This window comes from Heterocephalus glaber, unplaced genomic scaffold (assembly GCF_053883595.1).
Source record: "Heterocephalus glaber isolate CG9 unplaced genomic scaffold, H.glaber_assembly_v1.0 deba00001608, whole genome shotgun sequence".
In the NCBI taxonomy this organism is placed as follows: Eukaryota; Metazoa; Chordata; class Mammalia; order Rodentia; family Bathyergidae; genus Heterocephalus; species Heterocephalus glaber.
The window spans coordinates 26,550,823-26,574,641 of NW_028258379.1; the positions used below are offsets into that span (position 1 = coordinate 26,550,823).

The 23,819-nt window shown below is 36.2% G+C and overlaps 1 pseudogene; it reads right to left on the reverse strand.

Annotated features, from left to right (window-relative positions):
• Positions 1–22,590: 22,590 nt before the first annotated feature.
• LOC101722246 (ubiquitin-conjugating enzyme E2 D2 pseudogene) lies at positions 22,591–23,027 on the reverse strand (annotated as a pseudogene).
• Between the last annotated feature and the right edge of the window lie 792 nt (positions 23,028–23,819).

The window sequence follows — 23,819 nt, forward strand, 5'->3', positions numbered from 1 at the left end:
CAAAAACTGCAGGTAACTTTAAAAACTTGGTCAAAATTTTTATTTGCCATATTTTAGAGAAGAAGCAGTCTTTTCAAGTCTTAGAGATGAAGACCATGACTACTTGGTAAAGTAAAAGAGTTAGCTTTCAGGGTCAAGCTCACCACTCACGTTTTCTGCAGTGCCAAAACCTGTTCCTGAGATGACTGTTTTTTCAACTATAAACATTTACCTCTGTGTGTGATTATCACCTCGGAGATATTCAAATATTTGCTCCATCATCATGGCTCTACGTTGTTATTTACTGAGCACAGCGCCCTGTCCCTATTGTGTTCCCCAGTGCCTGGCCCACCTCGCAGCTGAGCAATGTGACTGTTCGCATTGTTTCCCTCTGCCAGCACTCCCAGATCACACAGCACCAATAATCTTTTCAATCCCAGGCTGACGATGTTAGTGAAATAGAAAAGATGTGCATCTTTTCAGTATCCGTTACTTCAGTTTCTCTTTTCCTCCACAGAAACCAGTTCAAACCAATTCAGTTGGGTAAGCAGACTAAAATGACATGAAATAGATCTGTTTGTATAAAACAACATTCCATTTTTAATTGAAAAATCAACTCCATGATTGCATCATGTATTTCAAGCCTTTTCTTCTGAAACTCCATTAAACAACTGGAGCACGGAGACAGGCATTGCATATTCACCTTGTTTTAGACCTTTAGCAGCAAGGTAATGCCCAAAGCAAATATTTAATCAGGCAAATTATAATCTTATCAAAAGAAGGATTTATAAAAGAAATACTAACACCAACCTCAAGGTAATGCTTGGATAACCATCTGTATTCTTTACATTCATATTTGACAACATCCTACTCAGGGACAGCTGCTTTGTTACTGTCTTTAATGACCATAAACCAGAAATTCTTGCATAATTCAGCAGCAATATTCTGATGGCCCTCTGTTTGAAGACATCTTCTTTGCTGATCAGTTTTGTATCCTAGGGATTTCTTGACTAACAGGTGCATTACTACACATACTGACAATTGACTGAGTGAGCGGCACCATAATTCAGTGTGTATTGCCAGATGATAACTACCATAAAGAAATGAGCTTTCTTAAGCAACGAAAAATAGAGAACCATTTACTTGTCCAAATGCATTTAAACTCAGGTTTTAGGGAAGACAATTAGGATTCTGAACCAGCATGTGTAGTTCACTATCAATCCTCTTTTCACACTGCTATGATTTTTGCTCACGGACAAGATTATTTAGGGAAATATTAGTTTCCCCTTTGCAGACTTGTACTATTTCTAAATTAATTTATACTGGGATGTTCTTTTAAAGTACTGATTCACATTAGATCTTGAGAAACTGTCCATTCAGCCAAAATTAAAATTAAACCATGATATCACCTACAAACTTCTCACAGTCACAATAAGGACAAAATCAAACCTGGATATAAAATCCAACCTTGGTTAGGTACTTAGTTCATGACCTGTTGAATGCATCTTCTTATCTTTGAACTTTTAGTACTAAAACAGGAGGTTGTGATTGCAAAAATATTTTATTAGATATGTGCCTTTGGGGAATTATAGAGAGGTATGAGAAGTAACATTGAGACTTTAAAAAGTGTATAGGATGTGGGACACTTACAATGAGCAGACAGTTTCTATACAAAACGTGAAAAGTTAAGCTGCCAAACCATATGACCACCAACAGGTCAGGAATTTTAACTCCAGCAGACTCCCTGTGTGACTTCAGACTCATCCCATAGACTTGAAGGATATAATAACAATTCCATCTGCCATTTATCACAAGGATGTGTAAGTATTAAGTGGAATGACATAGTATACATTTAGGAAAGGATATTGTGCTATGTAGTCATCGAATAAAGCTGTCATTGATGAAGTAGATATTGATAGTTTATTGAGAAATAAAATTGTTTTCATTACTACATCTCTTTCAGATGAAGTCCTTCTTCGAGCAGTCTCTTTTAGTATTCAATTTCATCACCCTTGGTTCTGGTTCTTGTAGTGCCCTCTCTTGGATTCCCTCTCTAGTCTTCTAATATTTTAAATCTTTCCAAGATCTACACAGTAGCAATTCTGATCAAATCCTTCCCTTTCTTAATATACCTCTAAGATTCATCATTGCCAAATGAAACTGCTTAGCTTAAAACTACAGTAAGAATCTATATGAAAGTTCTATCAATAAATAAATGACATGTTCGAGGATCAGGAACAAATGACAGGGCAGCAAACAACGTTAGCAAGGTCTTCCACCCTCTGCTCAGTTGTTTACATTTCCTGCCTACTTGACACTCAGGCTTCCCCTTAATCTGCCCAATCATCATACTCAAACAATATTAGTTATCCTTCCTCCATTTCTCTGTCTGGATAGTGCTTCCATCACAGTGCTTGACTTTTTTTCCCCCCTTAGACTGGTCTCCATTCTTTTCCCTTTGGGTAGTGATATTTGTTAAAATAGAGTGAGCACAAAAGAATTAGTGAGTGATTTGGTCTACTTTTGACTGCTAAAACAAAATACCATAGACTGGCTAATTTATAAAGGAAGAGAGTTATTTGTCTCATGGTTCTGGAGACTGGAAGTCTAGGAGCGTGGTGCTGGAGCCTGGTGAAAGGCTTCATGCTGTATCTTTCCATGGTGAAAGGCCAAAGACAAGTGAGCACATGAGACAGAGGGAGGATAGGGTCCAAACTCATCCTTTTATTAGGAGCTGACTTCCCCTGTAACTCACATGATTCGGCACTAGTTCAGTGGAATGTTAGTTGTTTGGTTATCGTATATAGCCTTTGTCAGGTCGAAGAAAGTACCTCTACGTGTAATTTGTTTAGAGGTTTTAATCATAAAAAGATGTTGAATTTAATACACGCTCTTCCTGCATTCATTCAGATAAGAAGTTCTAGATCAAGATATACTATCCACCCCATTCGCTTCTTTACAGGGCTCTCTCCCTTTTGCTTATCCTGTTTTCCTGTATTTTCACATGGTCTTCTGCCTATACATTTATGTGTCCTAATTTTCCTTCTTGTAAGGACACCAGTAACATTGGATTAGGGTCTGTGCTAATGAACTCTTATTTAACTTAATTACCTCTTTGAAATTTTTATGTCCAAATACATTACTAAATTTAGTGCCTAGGACTTCCACATATGCATTTCTGGAGGACAAAACTCAACTTACAATAATTTGTTTTCATCATAACCTATTAGGCTTCAGGAGTTAAATAACTAGTTATTTTGAACTTATTACTACTATGATATTTACCGAGAAAAACCTGCATCTGTGCATGTCTAAATTGTCCTCGGTTATTTGACAACTTTTAGGGTATCCACTTACTCCCTCAGTGCCTCAGCACTGTCTTCTGTAACACAGAGATAATAAAAGTATCAAATTTACAAGGCTGTTTTAATGGCTAAATAAAAATATGGCATACTTAAAACAAATAGTATTTGCAATTATTAATATTAAAATTTATTGAATAAATGATGATATGAATGAAAGAAACAATAGGACTAATTTTATTCTCTCATTTACAGAAAACATTAAAAGCAAGCAGAGTTCAGTGGTATTCTTGTCGTCCTCCAGCTTTTCAGAGATAGTGCCTGAATAAGAACTCAAGTGCCAAAACCTAATTTTCTTTCCCTCTGCTACATCATAATTTTGAAGGACAAATTCACAAATTTTCACTAATGTGAAATTCACTACCTGGTTATGCCATTATGACAGACAAAATACTTCTGATATTTCTGAATTGAAAATGAACTCAGACCCCTCTCTTTTCAATTACCGAGTCTCTGTGTATTTGCATGCAGTTGATTTTAATTTAGTTTGAACTACTATTCAATTAAATTCATTAAATATTTAATAAATATCTAATTGGGATGAGCATGTTTTTGAAAATATGTCACATAACTGACACTGAGAAAAGTTATCACGCCAATTTGATCATACCCACCTATTAGGTTCTCTTTCCTGAGTCTTAATTATATGTTAGTGAGGGTACTCTTACAGATTTGGTACCAGGTTTCAGTGAAAGATAACCTAATACCATGGCCTGTAAAATACTCAAACATTTTGTAATGATCAAGAACAGCAGTCATGTAATCTTGTTTGTCAGTTCAATGAAGTTCCAGGTCTCTGTCGGTTTTCCAGATCCCAAAACACTTTTCAGAAAAGAGCCAATTGATTCAAACACTGGATTAAGCCAAACCTCTGTCATAGTCAGGCATCTTAGAATCTTCCACAACAGTGTCAGGACTCAAGATGAGTGATATTAGGGATCAAAGCCAGAGTACGTTATTTAGGACTAAGGCTAAAGGGTCTGCTAGATTATATACCTACCTTTTCACGCAAAAGAAGGGGGCTTCTCTGGGATACTTTGGACAATTCACATTTTGGGATATCACTAATTTCAGTCATGTTGCATCTTTCTGGCTTTCATGATGCTGATTAAACAGTTCTCTGGGGATGATCTCAGGTAAAAGAATTTTAAATAGTTTCTTTAGGGTGGTGGCTTCTGTGTATGTCACTCGGATTAATGGCAAAGGGATTAGTTGGATATGAATTGTTAATATGGACAAATGACTGATTCTAGGATAGAGACTAAAACTAGTGTATACAGTTTTACCACATTCTTCATACTAAAGCATTTTAAAATAAGTTACAAATATAGCACCTATATTGCAATAAAATGGCCTATGTGAAATTTATAGAAAGGTCTGTCTAGAAAATGTAGCCATGCTGTGTGATTTTCTCTCAGATTTTACTATCATGTTTGTTCCATTAGAGAAAAATGAAAGTATAAGCCTGAAAGATACAAAATTTCTCTTAGAGTAAAGATGAATATATATCTATATATGTTCACACATATGCATACACTTGTATATATATATATATATATATATATATTTATACACAATAAGTGTTCATGAAAATACTCTTTAATTTTTCTTCTTGATAGGAACACATATCATTTATTGCAATGACAACTTTTGCATCTTAATTTGTAGAATTTTAGACTACAAAGTGCATACTTTCCTCACACAAAATATATTTAGAGATCTATTAAATACATACTCACCCCAAAGATCTAAGAATAGTATTTATTAAATAGAGAACTTTAGATACATTACATGCTAGCTATGAGTTCTTATGTGTTATAATATTTTGATGTTCTCAGAAAATTAAATATTAAAGGATTTAAAAGATATTTGAGTTGAGTTTTGGAAAATAATCCATTTAACAACAAAAACTTGCATAATCCATTCAGTTATATAATAAGCATTTCAAAGCCTCCTACTCTCTTGTAGGTGGAATGCATTATGGATATATTCTAAGAACAGAGGAGGCACTGTTATTGAAAAGCTCTAAGATACTTTCTTGAATCATCACAAAAATCATTGTTAGTATTACCAGTAAGGAATGAGAATGATTCACATTGTATCAGAATACAGATCCTTTAGATGCTTGACCCTTTTGGATAGAGGCTCAGATATCACAAAGGATCTAGTATAATGTCTTCTATATACAAAGGAGTAGAGACTCATCTCTATGATTTGATGATTATGGTATAAATTCTAATCTCAGGTCACAAAGTTTCTGACTAGTCAAGAGAAAGTCAAAGAAAATAGAGAAGCATGTGTGGTTGTACTTTCTGAAGTGTGGTTGTACTTCCTGAAAGTAGGCACTGTGGTTCCAGAAATGTGTTAGGTTTCTGTCGCTCTGACAATTACCTGATACAAACAACTTAAAAGGAGGAAAGATTGACTTTCACTCTTGGTTTCAGTTCATGGGCATTTGACTCTGTTGTTTATGGGCCTGTGGTGAGGCAGAATGTCACAGTGGGGAGCACATGGTAGAGTAAATGTGCTCACCTCATGCTGATCAGGAAGCAGTAGACCAAGCAAAGGGGGCAGGGAATAAAATATAGTCTTCAATACTATGCCTGTGGTGACCCACTTCCTCCAAAATGGCCCCACAATTAATAAGTTTAAAACTCTCAAGATAGAAAACTTCTATCTCTGATCACTGCTGCATTGAGGACCAAGTATTCAAAACATGAGCTTTTAGGGGGACATTTCAGATACAAACCATAATAGAAATTCTGACTATTTTCAAAGTCATGATGTCATTTTCCTTGGATTTGTTTTTTTCGTTGTTGGGTTTTTGTTTTTGTTTTTTTGGTACTGGGGATCTAAAGTGGGTCCTTGAGCTTGCGCAGCAGGTGGCAAAACGACTAAGCTAAATCCCCGGTCCTTCCTTGTTTTTAATACAGAGGAGGAACATCCTGGACTGGAGGATCTCAAGGAAATACTTGAGGGTATCTGACCAAATGTTTCATTGCTTATTTAGCTTGCTATGATTTGTTTTTCAAAAGTGAAAAACTTCTTTTAAGTGAATAGAAAGCTCCATAATAATATTTAAATATTTGAATCATAATTTTGGTGGGTCTTAAGGGCTGAATAAAGCAGTAGATCTGGTGGAAGGTAGTCCATTTAAAACCTATTGTTAGACAATGAGGTTGAAGAAAAGAACATGAATTCAAGAGATAAAAGTTAAATATGGCAATACTTCCAAAATTGCCATATAGATTCAATGCAACCCCAATTGAAACTCCAACAGCATACTTGACAGAACAAGAGAAAATAATCCAAAAATTCATTTGGAACAAGAAAAGACCTAGAATAGCAAAAGCAATTCTAGGCAACAAAGACAAGGTAGGGGGTATCACAATTCCCAATTTGAAACTATACTACAAAACTACTGTGATAAAAATAGCATGGTACTAGCAAAGAAACAGGCCCCAGTATCACTGGAACCCATTAGTAGACCCAGAAACAACTCCAGACATGCTCAACCAACTCATCTTTGACAAAGGACCCAAACACCCTCACTGGAGAAAAGATAGCCTCTTTAATAAATGGTGCTGGAAAAATTGGGTTTCAACTTCACAAAGATTAACACTAGACCTATATCTCTCACCATGCATCAAACTAAAATCAAAATGGATTAAGGATCTAAATATTAAAATAGAAATGCTGAACCATCTGGAACAGAGGTTAGGTAGAACTCTTGAAGACATTGGTGTAGGAAAAGATTTATGAACAAAACCTCAGTTGCCCATGAACTAACCCAATCAACAAGTGGGATCTCTTCTTATTAAAAAGCTTCTGCACAGCAAGAGAAACCACCAACAGTGTGAAGAGACAATCCACAATGTGGGAAAAAATTTTACCAGCTGTTCCTCATACTAAGATCTACTGTCTAGACTATACAAAGAACTTTAAAAAAAATTAGATCTCCCAAATTTAAAGACCCAATCCAAAAATGGGCATCTGAAATAAACAGACATTTCTCAGATGCAGAAGTAGAAGCAGAAAATAAACATGAAAAAATGTTCAATATCACTGGTCATTTGAGAGATGCAAATGAAAACAATGCTGAGATCCCACCTCACTCCAGAAAGAATGGCTGCTATCAAGAAAGCAACCAATAATAAATGCTTGCGGGGTTGTGGCAAAAAAGGAACAATTTTCCACTGTTGGAGAGAGTGTAGACTGGTGCAACCACTGTGGAAATTAGTGTGGAGATTCTTCAAAAAGCTAGGATTAGAGGTTCAATTTGACTCCGCTATTCCTCTGCTGGGTATCTTCCCAAAAGAATCGAAGAATCACCTCACACCACAGCAATATATGTGCACCCATGTTTATACCTCCACAGTTTGTAATAGCTAAAACTTGGAAACAGCCCAATTTCCATCAACTGGTGACTAGATAAAGATGTGTGTGTGTGTTGTTGGTGGTGTTTTTTTTTTTTATAAAACAGAGTACTACTCAGCCATAAAGAATAAGAAACTAGAGACATTTATAGCTAAATGGATGGACATTGAGGCCATACTTTAAGGGAAATAAATAGGACACATATGTGTAAATACCAAATAGTTTCTCTGGTGTAAGAAACTGAAAGTGTAAGTAAAAAGCAAAATTTATATTAAATAATATGAAACAGGAAGATAAGGTCCAAAGGAGAAGGGGAAGTGGGAGGGTTAGGGGAAGGGAGAGCAATAAATATGAGAAAAGGAAAAAACAGAAACAAAGTCTTTGTAAATAGGGAGGGCAGGAAAATGGGGGAAAGTATAAGAACCAAGATATATCACGTAAAGGTACAAATTCCCAAAGAAGAATGTATACCTGAAATGTACCAATAAACTTAATGAATTAAAAAATTTTTTAATTTAAAAGCTAATTTAAAAAGTTAAAACATGTGAAGATAAAGAAAATAAGAATGTTCTTTGAATCCTAGGCTTCCAGCTTAAGCAACTGGTAGAAAATGATAGAGAAGTATATTTCCACAGGAAGAAAATCCATTTGGGAGAAAAAAATTAAGGTAAAACAGAATAAGTTAGACCTATCTGTGCTAGTTTTGAGAAGTATAACAAAAATGCAAGATGATGGTCTGAACTCTTGCACACATCTTCTCTTGTCCTGATTCAGTCAGATACTCAATGATTTGATCTTCTTTTTATTGGAAATTTGAACCTTTACACAATCTCTCTTGGTTCTTATTTTTTTCCCCCTTCCCCTGCCCTCCCTTCAACCCCACCACCCCTCCCTATTTACAAAGACTTTATTTACATTTTTACATTTTCTCATATTGATTCCATTTCTTTCTTTCCTTTCCCCTACCCTTCCCTCTATCCCTTCACCTTTGCAACTTTTCTTCATATTTCACATTACCTATTATACATTTTAGTCCATATTTACACATTTAGTTTCTCATACTAGAGAAATTATTTGATATTTACAAGTGTGTCATATTTATTTAACTTAAGAGTATCACCTTAATGTGCATCCATTTAGCTATAAAAGTCTCTAGTTTCTCGTTTTTTATGGTTGAGTAGTACTCCATTTTATAAAATTGTGTTTATCCAGTCTCCAGTTGATGGGTAATTGGGCTGCTTCCAAGTTTTAGTTATTATAAATTGTGTTGCTATGAACATGGGTGAACATATATCATTGTGGTGTGATTCTTTTAATTCTTTGGGGAAGATAACCACCAAGGGAATAGCTGGGTCAAATGGGACTTCCAGTCTTAATTCTTTGAGATATCTCCATACTGATTATCACAGTGGTGGCAGTCTATACTCCCACTAGCAGTAGAGCAGTGTTCCTCTTTTCCCACATCACCACAATTTGTTATTGGTTGATTTCATGATAGCAGCCATTCTTTCTGGGGTGAGATGGAATCTGTGTTATTTTAATTTGCATCTCTTAAATGACCAGTGATGTTGAACATTTTTCATATGTTTATTTGCTATTTCTACTTCTTTCAATGAGAAATGTCTGTTCATTTCAGATGTTCATTTTTGGATTGAGTCTTTAAATTTGGGAGGTCTGATCTTTTTCAGTTCTTTATAGATTCGATATAGTAGACCTTTGTCTAAGGAAGAGCAGGTGAAGATTTCTTCCCACATTGTGGTTTATCTCTTCACACTGCTGGTGGTTTCTCTTGCTGTGCAGAAGCTTTTTAATAAGAAGAGATCCCACTTGTTGATTGTTTGTGCTAGTTCACGGGCAACTGAGGTTTTGTTCATAAAATCTTTTCCCACAGCGATGTTTTCAAGAATTCTACCTAACCTCTGTTCCAACTGGTTCAGAGTTTCTATTTTAATGTCTAGATCTTTAATCCATTTTGATTTTAGTTTGGTACATGGTGAGAGATATAGGTCTAGTTTTAATCTTTGGCAGGTTGAAACCCAATTTTTCCAGCACCATTTATTAAAGAGGCTATCTTTCCTCCAGTGAGGGTGTTTGGCTCCTTTATTGAAGATGTGGTGGCTGAGTGTGTCTGGCATTGTTTCTGCATCTTCTAATCTGTTCCACTCATCCTCTGGTCTATTTCTTTGCTAGTACCATGCTGCTTTTATCACAGTAGCTTTGTACTGTAGTTTCAAGTTGGGGCTAGTGATACCCCCTGCCATGTCTCTGTTGCCTAGAATTTTTGCTTCTGCTATTCTAGGGCTCTTCTTGTTCCAAACAAATTTTTGGATTGTTTTTTCAGGCCCATGAAACATGCTTCTAGGATTTCAATTGGGATTCCATTGACTCTATATAGTAGTTTTGGAAGTAAGGTCATTTTCACTTTGTTGATCCTTCCTACTCAGGAGCAAAGGATGTCTCCATTTTCTGATATCTTCTTCAATCTCTCTTTTCACAGTGCTATAGTTTTCAGAGAAGAGGTCTTTGATTTCTTTTGTTAGGTCGATTCCTAGGTATTTCAGTTTCTTGCATGCTATTGTGAAAGGAATTGTTTACCCAATTATCTCTCAATGAGTCTGTTGTTTGTGTAGAGGAAAGCTATTGATTTTTGCGAGTTGAACTTGTATCCAGCTACTTTACTGAATTTGGTTATTAAGTCTAGAAGACTTTTGGTGGAGTTCTTGGGGCCTTCTATATAGAAAATCTTGTCATCTATAAATAATGACAATTGGACTTCTTCTTTTCCTATTTTTATTCCTTTTTATTTCTTTCTCTCGTCTAATTGCTGTGGCTAAAGTTTCCAAGACTATATTGAACAGGAGTGTTGATAGTGTACTTCCTTGCCTTGCTCCTGATTTTAGTGTGAATGATTTCAGTTTTTGACCATTTAGTATGATATTGGCTGTTGGTTTTTCATAGATGGCTTTTATCAGATTGAGGTAGAGATCGTCTATTCCAACTTTTTGTAGGATTTTTATCATAAATGCAGGTTAGATTTTGTCAAATTCTTTTTCTGCATCTATTGAGATGATCATATGGATTTTGTCCTTGGCTCTATTAATATACTGTATTACATTTATTGATTCACATATGTTGAGCCATCCCTACATCCCTTTGATGAATCCCACTTCATCAGGGTGGATGATCTTCTTGATGATCTTCTGCATTCTATTTGCCAATATCTTATTAAGAATTTTTGCATCTATGTTAATTAGTGAGATTGGCCATTAGTTCTCTTTTTCAGTTGGTTCTTTCTCTGCTTTGGTGATCAAGGTGATGCTTGCTTCCAGGAATGAATTTGGGAGTATTGTTTTCCTTTCACTTTCATTGAAGAGTTTAAACACTAGTGGCTGTAGTTCTCTCTAAATGTCTTGTAGAATTCAGCAGGGAAGGCATCAGGACCGAGGTTTTGCTTAGCTGATAAGTTTTTAATTACACTTTCAATTTCATTGATTGATACTGGGTTGTTTAGAATTTTTAGGTCTTCTTCATTCAACTTTGGTAATTCATATGTATCTAGGATTCTGTCCATTTCTTCTGTATTTTCCACCTTACTGGCATATAGGTTCTCAAAGTAGGTATTGATGATCCTCTGAATTTCTGTTGGATCCATTGTAATTTTATCCTTTTCATTCCTAATTGTATGGATTGGGGCCTTTTCTTTCCTTTTGCTGATAAGTTTGGCTAAAGGTTTGGCAATTTTGTTTATTCTTTCGAAGAACCAACTCTTGGCTTCATTAATTTTTTGTATCGTTCTCTTAGTCTCCATTACATTGATTTCTGCTCTGATCTTTATAATTCCCTCCCTTGTATGAGCTTTGGATTTGTCTTGCTCTTCTTTTTCTAGAAGTTTGAGGTTCAACATCAGGTCGTTTAATTGGGCTCATTCTGTTTTCTGAATATGAGTATTCACTACTATGAATTTCCCTCTTAAGACGTTTTTCACTGTGTCCCATAGATTCCAGTATGTTGTATTGTCATTGTCATTTAATTGTAGGAACTGTCTGATTTCTTCTTTAATTTCCTCCATGACCCATTGGTTATTCACAAATGTGTTCTTTAATTTCCATGCATTTATGAAATTCTTGCGGTTCCTTTTGCTATTGATCTGTAATCATTGCACTATGATCTGGTAATATACATGGGATAACTTCAATTCCATTGCACTTACTTAAACATGTTCTATGAGCGAGTATGTGGTCTATTTTGGAGAATGACCCATGTGCAGCTGAAAACAAAGTGTATTCTGATTTTGTGGGACAGAACACTCTGTGAACATCTGTTAAGTTCATTTATTCAAGAGTTTGATTGAGTTTCAGTATTTCATTGCTTATTTTTTGTCTAGTTGATCTATCTATTTGTGACAGTGGGGCATTGAGGTCACTCACTACTATTGTATTAGTGTTTATATGATTTTTCATGTCCATTAGTATTTGTTTTATACAGATGGGTACACTAGTGTTTGGTGCATATACATTTATGATTGTCATCTCTTCCTGTTGGATTGTTCCCTTTACAAGAATGTAGTGTCCTTCTTTGTCTCCTTAATCAGTGTTGGTTTGAAATCCACTTGATCTGCAAAGAGCATAGCTATTCCTGCTTTTTGTGGGGTTCCCAACACATAGAGTAACTCTGTGTATGAGTTTATTTTTTAATTAAGTGTTTTTCTTGTGTGCAGCATATTTTTGTATCTTCCTTCTTGACCTATTCTGCCAGTCTATTTATTTTGATTGGTGAACTGAGACCATTAACATTGATGGTTATAACTGATACATATTGACTAATCCTTGTCATGACTTTTTCTTTTTGTTGAATTCTCCCCCTTTGCATTTAATTTCTTGTCATGCCCAACAGATTCATTTTGCAGGGCTTCCTGGGGTTGTGATCCTCATTGTCTTTTCCTACAATATTTTCTAAAACTTTTTGGAGAGCTGGTTTGGTATTCATGAAGTTCCTAAGGTGCTCTTTGTCATAAAAGTATCTTATTTCTCCATCAATTTTGAAAGATAGTTTTGCACGGTACGTCAATCTGGGTTGGAGGCTGTTTTCCTTTAAAGCTTGAAATGCATCACTCTAAGCTCTTCTTGCTTTGAGGGTTTGCGTTGAGAAGTCTGCTGTGATTTTGATGGGCTTTCCTTTGTATGTGATTCGTTTCTTTTCTCTAACTGCTTGTAGAATTTTATTCTTCTGTTGGGTTTCTGGAATCTTAACTATTATATGCCTATTTGTAGATTTTTTTTTTGATCAAGGCTAGTTGGACTCATATATGCCTCACTTATCTGTATGTCAAGTTCTTTCTCCTGCTTGTGAAGTTTTCTGCCATCACTTCTGTGAACAGTTTTTTTATATCATCTGCACTCTCTCCTGTTTCTTCATTGACTCCCATCAGTCATTTTATTCTTCTTTGCATCATCTAGCAGCTGCTAGATTGGTTTCTTGTGATCCCTTACTATTTTAAAGAAATTTTTCTTTTCCTGGCCACTAATTGCAATCTTATCTTCTCTATCTGAAATTCTGTCCTCACTTTGGCTCATTCTGCTGCATAAACTTTCAATGGAGTTTTTAATCTCCTAGAAATCTGTTTGCATCTGTTTTATGGATTCCATTTGTTTCCTATGTTGGGATTCCATCATGTTCCTCAGCTCCTCTATTTTTTTTATCTGTGTCCACTCTAGATTTATTAATAATTTCTTTCACTATGGTCACAAACTCTGCTGTTATTTGAGAAATTATTTCTGATTTCTTTTTTTCCAGATCCTCTTTTGTTGCCAGTTCAGGCACTTGATGTGGTTGAGTATCAGATTGTTCCATCTCCTTTCCCTTTGGGGTTGATTTAGGTGATCTGGAAGTCTTGTTTTGAGACTTGTTTATGTGTCTTCTCATTTCAAGGGGCTGAGGGATTGGTTGTGCTGCTGGCGCCCACGTGGCTCACCTCCTTGGCACCTGGCCGAGCTCTGCTCCCCTGCGCTGGGGGGGGGGGTGGTATGACAGACCAAACATCTCACCTGCTTGGTGCTGGGTGGGTCTCTGGTCCTCTGTGCTGGTGGTGATGGTAAGGCAGCCTGAAAGGCTTACCTGCTCAGCACTGGGGGCCTCCGCTCCTCTCAATAATTTGATCTTATAATGAGTTCTTAAAATAAGGAATTGTCAAATGGAAAAAGAGAAACTGAATGCATGGTTCCTAACACCTGTCTTCTGACTAGCATGTGACCTTGTTTCCAACATTCTTCTGTCAGTAGATCTCACTGCATGTTCATGATTGGTTAACATGCTTACTTCTTTTTGTGTAAGTCTTTTTAAATGTTTCTCACTTACTTATTTCCACCAAAAAAAATTTTTTTTTACCTACATGCTAGGACATACTGAATTCTACTTAGTAGTTGACTTTGTAGTAGCTTCCATTACCTAACTTCTGGAAAATCAATCCTACAAAGCCATCCTAAGTCAGATCCATATGGTCAGTAGTCATTTGATTATGAATTTCAAATTCTACAGAGATAAATGATAGATAGATACAGAGATGGATGATAGATAGATAGATAGACAGACAGACAGGACAGACTGGTCAATTTTCCTTTGGAGTTATTAGATCAGGGAATCCTGTTCACACTATTCGATTAACAAAGCCATATCTTCTGGTCCCTTTCCTAAGCAAGATGCTCAATAACATAAAAGAACACTTTTCAAGCCTTACAGACAAAGGAATATGCGTTAGGCCCTTTGATTTGGTTGTCCCACTGGGATATTACCTGCTGATTCTGACCCAGCAGAGGTAATTGCTGTCAAGAATCATTTTGGGTTGTCCATTTAAATGGAAAGTAATTAGAATTGTTACTTTTTCTCACTCGTTATTAGAAAAAATATCTACACTAATCTAAAGGAGAAGAAACAGGTCAGGCACACAGGCTGGGCCATAATTTCTTAGCAATTTTAGTAAAAGTGTCTGACAAAGAAGTTAGGCTTCACTTAGAGATTTTTAAATAGTTTCAGAGGAAGAGGAGAATGAGTAACAAAGGTCTGGAATTCAGCAGTACTGCTAGTCTAGAGGTACATATTGCTCTTCAACAAGGGATAATTGTAAAATTAATAATTGGTGAGATTATCAAGATACTTTTAAGCTAATTCAACTACTTGAAGTTGACAAATAATTGGTGGCTAGAACTATGACAACAAAAACAACCACTTGGGCCTTCTGTCATTTCCATCCATGATCATGATTACAGTGCTGTAGAGTGATTGGAATTTGAGAAATGGAAACTCTTATTAATGAAACATTTCATTAAAGGAGATAAAATGTAGTCTGATATTTAGAAAAAGGTGCAAATATAAGGAGAATGTTTTGTTTAATGTTTGTATACACATGCATGTGTATTTTCTTTTTTATTTATTCATTATTTATTTTTTTTTTTTTTTATTCTTTAAATTTTACTTCTTTTTTATTACTGACACACAAAAATATAACAGTTGTATATATTAGTAAGTTACCAAGTGTTGTTTGATATGTGAATGCATTGCATAATGTTTGAATCAGGTAGAAGGATAAATATATTTATCTCTTCAAACATTTATTTTTCTTATAATTTCTTTGTGGTGAACATTTACCAGATCCATTCTTGTTTTATTTGTTTAAATCAAAGTACATAATTGTTATCTAAAATTATCCAACCAGGCAAATCATCTCAGATCTTCCTGCTCCCATCTGTGTCCTGTAACTTAGTAAACACTGATCAAACTCAGACTTTCCTCTTCCTTTCCATCCACCCACTGTCCCCAGCCTCTCGTAACTACTACTTTATTTTCAATGGAATATTCTTTTTTTTGATATAGGGGATTGAACTCAGGACCTTGTGCTTGTGAGGCAGGTGGTGGCACACTGAGCTAAATCCCCAGCCCCACATTTTCAACTTCCACAAGATGAACATTTTTAGATTCCACCTGAGTGTGATCATTTACCTTTCTGTGCCTGGCTGACTTATTTCAATTAACATAATGATCCCCATTTCCAACCATGTTGCCACAAAGAGCAGAATTTCATCCTTTCATACTGAATGGTATTCTTTAATTCATTTTGAGTTGATATTTGCAATACCAAGAGATAGGGTTCTAACTATATTCTTTTGTGTGTGGATATTCAATTTTATCAACACCATTTATTGAAAAGACTCTCCTTTCTCCAATGTGTTTTGGTAACTTTGTCAAAAATCAGCTGGTTGTAAATGTGTGAATTTACTTGTAGGCTTTCTTCATTTGTCTCTGTATCCATTTTTAGTCAAGTATCACACTGTTCTCATTACTACAGATTTTTATGTTTTGAACTCAGGCAATGTAATGTCTCCTGCTTTGTCCTCTTGTTAAGAATTGCTTTCATCATTCATTTTTTTCCTTTGGCCTCATATAAATTTTTAGATTATTTTATCTTATTCAATGGAATGCAATTGGTTTTTGATAGGGATTTGCTGAATCTACAAATTGCTTTGGGTAGTGACATTTTAACAATGTTTTTTCTTCCAGCACATGAATACAGCATATTATTCCACTTTTTTGTCTTGAACTTCTTTCATCAAAGTTTTATAATTTTTTATAAAGTCGTTTTACTTTATTGGCTAAATTTATTCCTAAGTACCTCCTCCTCCTCCTCCTCCTCCACTGACTTTTGTGTTAATTTCATATCCTGCAACCTTGCTGAATTCATTTACTAGTTCCAACAATTTTCACTGGAATTTTGGAGTTCTCTATATAAGATCATGTCATCTGTAAACAATGACAATTTGATTTCTTCTTCTCCAATTTGGATGCTCTTTATTTCATTTTCTTGCCTGACTTATTCTGTCTAGTACTTCTAGAAATATGTTCAACAAAATTGATAAAATGTACATCTTTGTCTTCCTCTAGATCTTTGAGAAAAAGTTTTCAGCTATTTTTCATTTCATGTAATGTTAGCTGTTGGTTCATTGTAAATGGATTTTATTATGTTGAAGTACATACATTCTTGTAAACCTAGTTTGTCCAGTATTTTTTTTATCATGAAGATACATTGAATGTTATCAAATGCTTTTTCTGCATCATTTGAGATGATCTTATGACTTTTGCCCTTCTTTCTGCCGATATGGTGTGTCACATTTATTGTTTTGCATATGTTGAATCCTCTTGGCATCTTTAAGATGAATCCCTCTTTCTAATATTGAATAATCTTTTTAATGTACTGCTGAATTCAGTTTTTGGTAGTATGTTGAGAACTTCATCTATGTTCAAGGATTTGGGCCTGTAGTTTCCTTTTTTGTTGTTTTGTCCTTACATGGTTTTGCTATCAGAATAATGCTGGGTTCATAGAATATGTTTAGAAGGATTCCTTTCTTTTCTATTTTTTGGAATAACAAGGGAAATTGGCATTATTTCTTCTTTTAATGTTTGGTTTAATTCATCAGTAAAACCGTCTGGTCCTGGGCTTTTATTTGATGGGAGACTTTATTTTTTTGTACCAGGGTACAAACTTGGAACTTTGCACCATGGGAGGCTTTTAAAATATTGATTTAATTGCTTTATTCCTGATTGGTCTGTTCATATTTTCTATTTATGATTTAATCTTGGTAAGGTGTATGTGTCTAAATATTTGTTGATTTCTTCTAGATTATCAAATTTGTTGACGTATACTTGTTCATAATTATCTCTAATAATATTTTGTATATCTGTGGGGTCAATTTTAATGTTCTATCATCTCTTATTTTATTTATCTGATTCTTTTCTTTCCTTTTCCTAGTTACTCCAGCTAAGTGTCTAAGCAGAGACTTTCTGCTTAATCTCAGTTCTAGAGGTTGGAAATCCAAGATCAAGATATCTCAGGATTGGTTTCTTCTGAGCTCTTTCTCCTTGGCTTCCACATGGCCACATTTTCTCTCTGTCCTTAGGACTGTTGTTCTCTGGGTTCACATCCTGGGTATCTCTTTCTATGTCTAAGTTTCCACTTCTTACAAGGATATCAGTCAATTTGGTAGTGTCCACTCTGAGGGTCTCTCTTCATCTTAATTATTTATTTTAAAAACTTATCTCCAAATACAATAACATCCTGAAGTACTAGAGGTTAGAACTTCAATTTATGATCTTGAGAGTGATACAATTGAGCATAGAACATCGATGTAAGAGAATGCTGGGATAGCTTTGAAAGGAAAGAAAAAGACATTATCTGGAAAGGTTCAGCTACTCAAAGTTGGCCAATATTTTGTGATGGAAATAATGACAATAGAAACAACCATTCTCATCTTCTGTCATTTTCAGGACATATTCTCCTCCTCACACTATGAATATCTGGATCTTACTTCTATTCTAAAACATCTTTCAAAGCCTTTACTCCCCCATATTCTCTGAATCTATGGTGATTTTCTCCAACTTCTGTCAACAAATGCTTGTCAAGCACCTATAGTGTTGCTAAACAACAAAATTTTTATGAAAATGGAATTTCAACTTATTTAAAATTTGTCATTAAGTTAAAATCGGTGTTTTTAACTGATTTGACTTTCACTGCCTCTGTTAAGTGCTCAGTATGTTTATTCTTATGTTTATAGATTACTGTCAAAATATCATGCTAAAAACAATAAAGCATATGTTAAGAATACTAAGTTATGGAAAAATATTAGACTATGCTTCTTTTACTCTTTCCAGCCTGACACCAACAACTGTTGGTGATTTCTGTCATTATTTGAATCATTTACTGAGCTCTGGCCCCTCTTAGAAAACCCAAATGCTCAATATCTTTAACAAGCACACATATTATTCAGTTAGGAGAAGTTTACATGATACTAAATATATAAACTTTATGACAATTATATTTAATCAATCAGATCAGGATTTAGAGATTTTTTAAAAAATTGGATAGGCTTCTTGATTTCCTAGCTTGAACATTAGTAACATTAAGATATATTTGAAATATTTATAACAAGAGTGAAATCCAAGAACATAAACTTTATTCCCTATCATGAATCTTACACACTTTGTGAATAAAAAAAAACAGTGAAATAAGATCTCTTCAGTAACCAAGAGTCATTAATTCTTTGTTAATGCAACACACTTTTGCTCTTTTGGCATTATTATAATGAAGAACTGTGTTTTACAAAAGCAAGTCAAGAAAATACATTAAATCATGACCTCTTTACTTTGCACTACTCTAGCTTAAGAGCCCTGAAATGAACTTTTTACTTAATTACCATTCTTCTGTTTGTCACTCTAAGTAATTACTCTTCTCAATTTAACTGAAGTGTTATATGTGAGGTGCTAAAAGCTTGGAAACAGACCCATCAGATGAATTAAGTTCACTAGGAACAAAGCAGATAGTTGCATTCAGGAGTCAAAAGAATAGCCTGTTGGGAGGTGGGGAGTCAAGTAATGGAAATAATTAACATTGCTTGCTCCAAGAATTATATTGGAAAGATGGGTTTCACATATTCATTAATTTAAGTGGTTTTTATTTCATCATTAAGCAAACTGCATACTTGGCACCAACTTTTGCATACGTTTATCACAAATAGACCATGTTATGTATGTATGTCCTTGGGAGTAATCCTTAGAGGAAGCTTCAGGGGCTCTTTGCATCTGTGCCTCCTGTGCCTGATGCTATAAGCAGCAATGGGATGATTGCTGGGAAAGGTCTTAAGAGCACTGCTACTTCTCTGGAAAACAGAAATTAAGTTTGTCAAAACCTCTTAGAGCTGAAAACTCAAGGTCTGTTTGTTCAAGGGTAATCTGTCCCTGAGAAAATTGCTTTGTACCATTTAAATGCATACAAGTCCAAAATTTTCAACTTAATAATTCATAAATAAAAATGTCATACTTGCTTGTGTCTCAGTAGTATGCTGCCCTGCCCCCATGTTTTAACATTTTTGAAATTGGACTGCCTCTTGCAGTTTCTTTTTCTATCCTCTTGCAAAGATATTATTAAGAGACTAATTGCTCTTAAAGTTGTTTAAATCTTATAGATGAAGAAATTGTGCCTCAATTACATGGAGCTCATGCTGTGAGCAGGCACATTTGTTCTTTTCCTCATGTATGCCTTCTCATATGTCAAATGAGGTAGCAGGTGTTTTTACATGCCTGATCTCATAAACCTTTCTCCACAAATGGATGCTTAGATATTGTTTTTCTTACTTAGCTGAATAGTGTGGAGCTGAGAAATGTCAAATCTATATTTATTCATTCATTCACTGATATAGTCAATCAACACATCTTTTGAGCACCTACAACAGAGAATAAATATAAAACTGTCACGCACACACACACTGAGTACAGTCTAGCCACTGTAAAAAATAAGTAAAGAGAATGGTGACAATAGTGGTCCTATCTTCAAACCCAGTTCTGAATGACTCAATACACAGACTCTGAGCCCATGATGATTGGAGAGGCCAAATTAAAATGAGGATGTATAGATGTATAGATGCTGGCAAAGGTTCCTACCACTGAAATAATTTGTAGGATAAAATTGCTCATATGGTGTATTATATCCTCCAATGAGAATTTTGAAGAAAAAGAAACATTTCTTTTCAGTTCAGATTATGGCTCTTATTACTACAAAACATTGAGTCTATCAATTTACTTTTACAAGATTATACCTTCACCTAGAAAATATTGTCCATGTGTTCTAGTTCAAGTCTCCATTTTTCATAAAATGATAAAGATTTTGTCTTTCTTTGAGAATATAGCATAGAAATTTCTGCACTTGGTTTTTGTTGTTGTTGTTTCATCTAGAAAATATACCCTAAAGTTCTGAAGATACATACATTATCAAAAATCATTAATGGGGAATGGCATTGGCCTGCATTGTCTGAAATATAAGTAGTATATTCATTATGAAAAATATCATGCTTTTACACCTTGGATCAACCAGATTTAGAGTGACATGAATAGCCCTAATAGAAGCTCCCCAATCAAATGTATTAAAATCTACTTAGATATTGTTTTAGTTACTTTTCTCATGGCTGAGACAAAATATTCAACACCCAAAGTTAAAACAGGGAAAGTTTGTTTCAACTCATAGTTTGCAGAGGTTTCAGTCCATAGCTGGCTGGCTCCAAAACAAGTAGCATGACAGAGGGACATCTCAGAGGAGAAATAGTTCATGGAAGGCCAAAGGCAGCAAAGTGGTGAAATAGCAAAGTACCAAAGAGCAACAGCCTGCCTCGCCCTTTCATCCCTTCCAAACTACTTGCATTTGGGGTGGTGCCAGCCACATCCAGGTTGGTTCATTCTTAACCCCAACATTATATCCTTAATCCTAGCATCAAACATGCTAGATACATCCAGCTCCAAAAAGCCCAACCTATGACTGCATGAGGCTTTAGGGGGACATCTAGATACAAGCATAGCATCCCACCCTGGCCCCCCAAAGACTCCTCTACATCCATTTATGCAAAAGGCATTTAGCCCATCTCTAAGAATTGCCAAAGTTCTAACAGTTTTAACATTGCTGAAAAATCAAAGTCCAAATTCTCCTCTGAGTTTAAGGCAAACTCTTAGCTGTGAGTCCCTGTACAAATGAAAAGAAAGTTAAACACTTCCAGCATACAGTGGCACAAGATAAACATTAACATTCCAAAAGGTACAAACAGGAGGATGGAAAGACATGGGACCAAACAAACCCAAAATCCATCTGGGCAATAACTAAGTCCCATAGTCCCAAGTCCAGCCTCTGAGGAAGTCTGTGGCAAGATATGAACTCCAAAGAACTTGGGCAGGTCCACCCCTATGGCACCTCCAGTGGCTATAGCTCCCATAGCTTCTCTCTTGGGCTAGCTTTGCTCATTCCTTGAAGCTTTTGTCGTTAGATCCACATTCCTGGCTTCTACAACCTTCTGGGGTCTCCACTGAACCTTTGGCTTCACACTCACACGTTCACATGCTTCCCTCTCAGGGTCAAACCACCTAACCTCCTAGGCTTTCCTCTGAAATCTAGGTAGAAGCCTTCCTGACCCCACAACTGTTACACTCTGCATGGTCCTAAAACCAGCACCACATAGATGATGCCAAAGTCTGCCACAAGCTGGAGCAGTAGCTAGGCTTCCTTGTCTCTCTCTCTCTTTTTTAATGTAATGACTGTAGTAGCCAGTTTATTACACAGATTAATCATTCTTGTATGTACAAGCTCCAGAAGAGCAATTGGGTCTTTAAATATACACAAGTATTTCCGTCAAATGAATTTTCACCCTTACATCCAAATAGACCTAAGCAGTTAAAAACATAAGAAATATAAGAGCTATTAGCTATGTATTAACTGAGAAACCACATATAAACCAAAGAAAATGGAGAGAAAGGGGCTGAAAGGATAAAGGTTGAAGGGGCAGAGAGATGTAAAAGAGTTGGGAACAAAGCCCATCACACTTTATGTACTAATAGCTCCATTCCATTTGAATGTTGATCTGTTAAACTTAGACCCTAAAATACAGGATGTTTAATTTGGTTGGTCATAACTTTCACCTAAGCTATAGGTCCTTCAGAACAGAATGAATACAGAAGCAGCTCCATGCTCTTCACCTTGCTTTTCGTACAGATTCTACTTAAAAACATCTCCTGCAGGCCAGTGGAGCTTTTCTCCATCCAAGCACACACATGTACCCACCACACTTCACACATTGCTTTTATCCAAATTTAAGTCAATAAGGAAAGCTTTTTAGTCTCACACCTAGGTTACGCCAGAAGAACTGGCTTGTCACAGACATACTTCTCTGCTAGGAGGCAATGTTGGTTACAGAAGTACAATATTTCTAGTTTGTTGTTTCCAAGTATGTGCAACATGCAGCACTGCTGTATCAAGTAAACATGTGCACAGGGGAAGAAGAGGTGTGGCCTCATAGAAAGCGGTCAAATGGAAATCAAAAGGATTTTCTCTTTCAGAGTTCCCCTATCTTTATTTGTAGAGGTTATCCAATAATTTCTTTAATTACATTGCATATTTCTGAGTCCATTCCTGAGCTATTCTGTTGTACTTTTCTCTATCTGTTTTATAGATCAGAGCAATGTCAGGCACTAAAGGATCATCTGGATTGGGATCACACAACAGAGAATAGATGGACAAGAGTATGTTGAAATAGTGCTGGAGACCACTGTGACCATAGAAAATCAAGACAAATGCTGCCATTATTGTTACTATTTGGATGATAAATTCTTGTAAATGCAGCCTTAGGTGGTTTGAAGGAAATGAATTGTCAAGAAAAATATTCCACCCTGATACGGACTGTCATTTGGCCCCATTATTGTAGCTTGCCAATGGAACATACCATCTCCAACGGGACCTGCTGAACACTGTGCGACGGGTCCCGTGCCAGGTCATTCGATTCCTTGTGGATTCTCTTCAGAGCCGTGGTGGGAGGTGGGTGGAGGGGTCCCCCCCGGGTCAGCGACTGGGCGGGGGAGGGACAGGGAAGGGACTGGGGGCCTGAGACTGCCTTGGCGGTCACAGGTCGGATGGGAAGTTCAGGAGCGCGGTCCGGCCGAACAGGCTGAAGGCCGGGCCCACAGGGTTTCTGGACCTGCTGCAGCTCTCATTGCGTCACCCGGAGGTGACCCCTTCATGTGCTGCCGCCCCAGCCGCCACCGCCGCCTCTTCCTCCTCCCTTGTCTCTTGACTATAGGGACGGGGTGCCTGGATTGGTGAGCACTAAAAACCAAATCCCAAGGAAAAACTTCTCTAATCTTCTGCCATTCTGGAACATGGAGATATGGGCCTTTCTTCTCAAAGCAAAGTGTTTCACCTTTTCAATTTTGAGGCTGAAAATGCTGGAGTTCTGCTGGTTCTGGTGATGTCCTCAGGCCACTTTTTCTATTGTCCTCTACCTTCTCAGGAACCAAGTTCTCTTCTCCACTTTTGCAGTTTGCAGGTTTACTAGAGCTTCTTCTCTCACCAAACTCATAACATTTTAGACCATTCTGCTGAGTCTTTGCCCTTGATTCTCAACATAGATCTGGCTAAATGCCACCAGCAGTAGTCATGTGACCACCTCAACATTAGAGTGGCTTAAAATTTCTTCTGCCAGATTAATTAGTCTGCCACACTTACTCTCAGCCTTGGGCAAATTCTCTGGA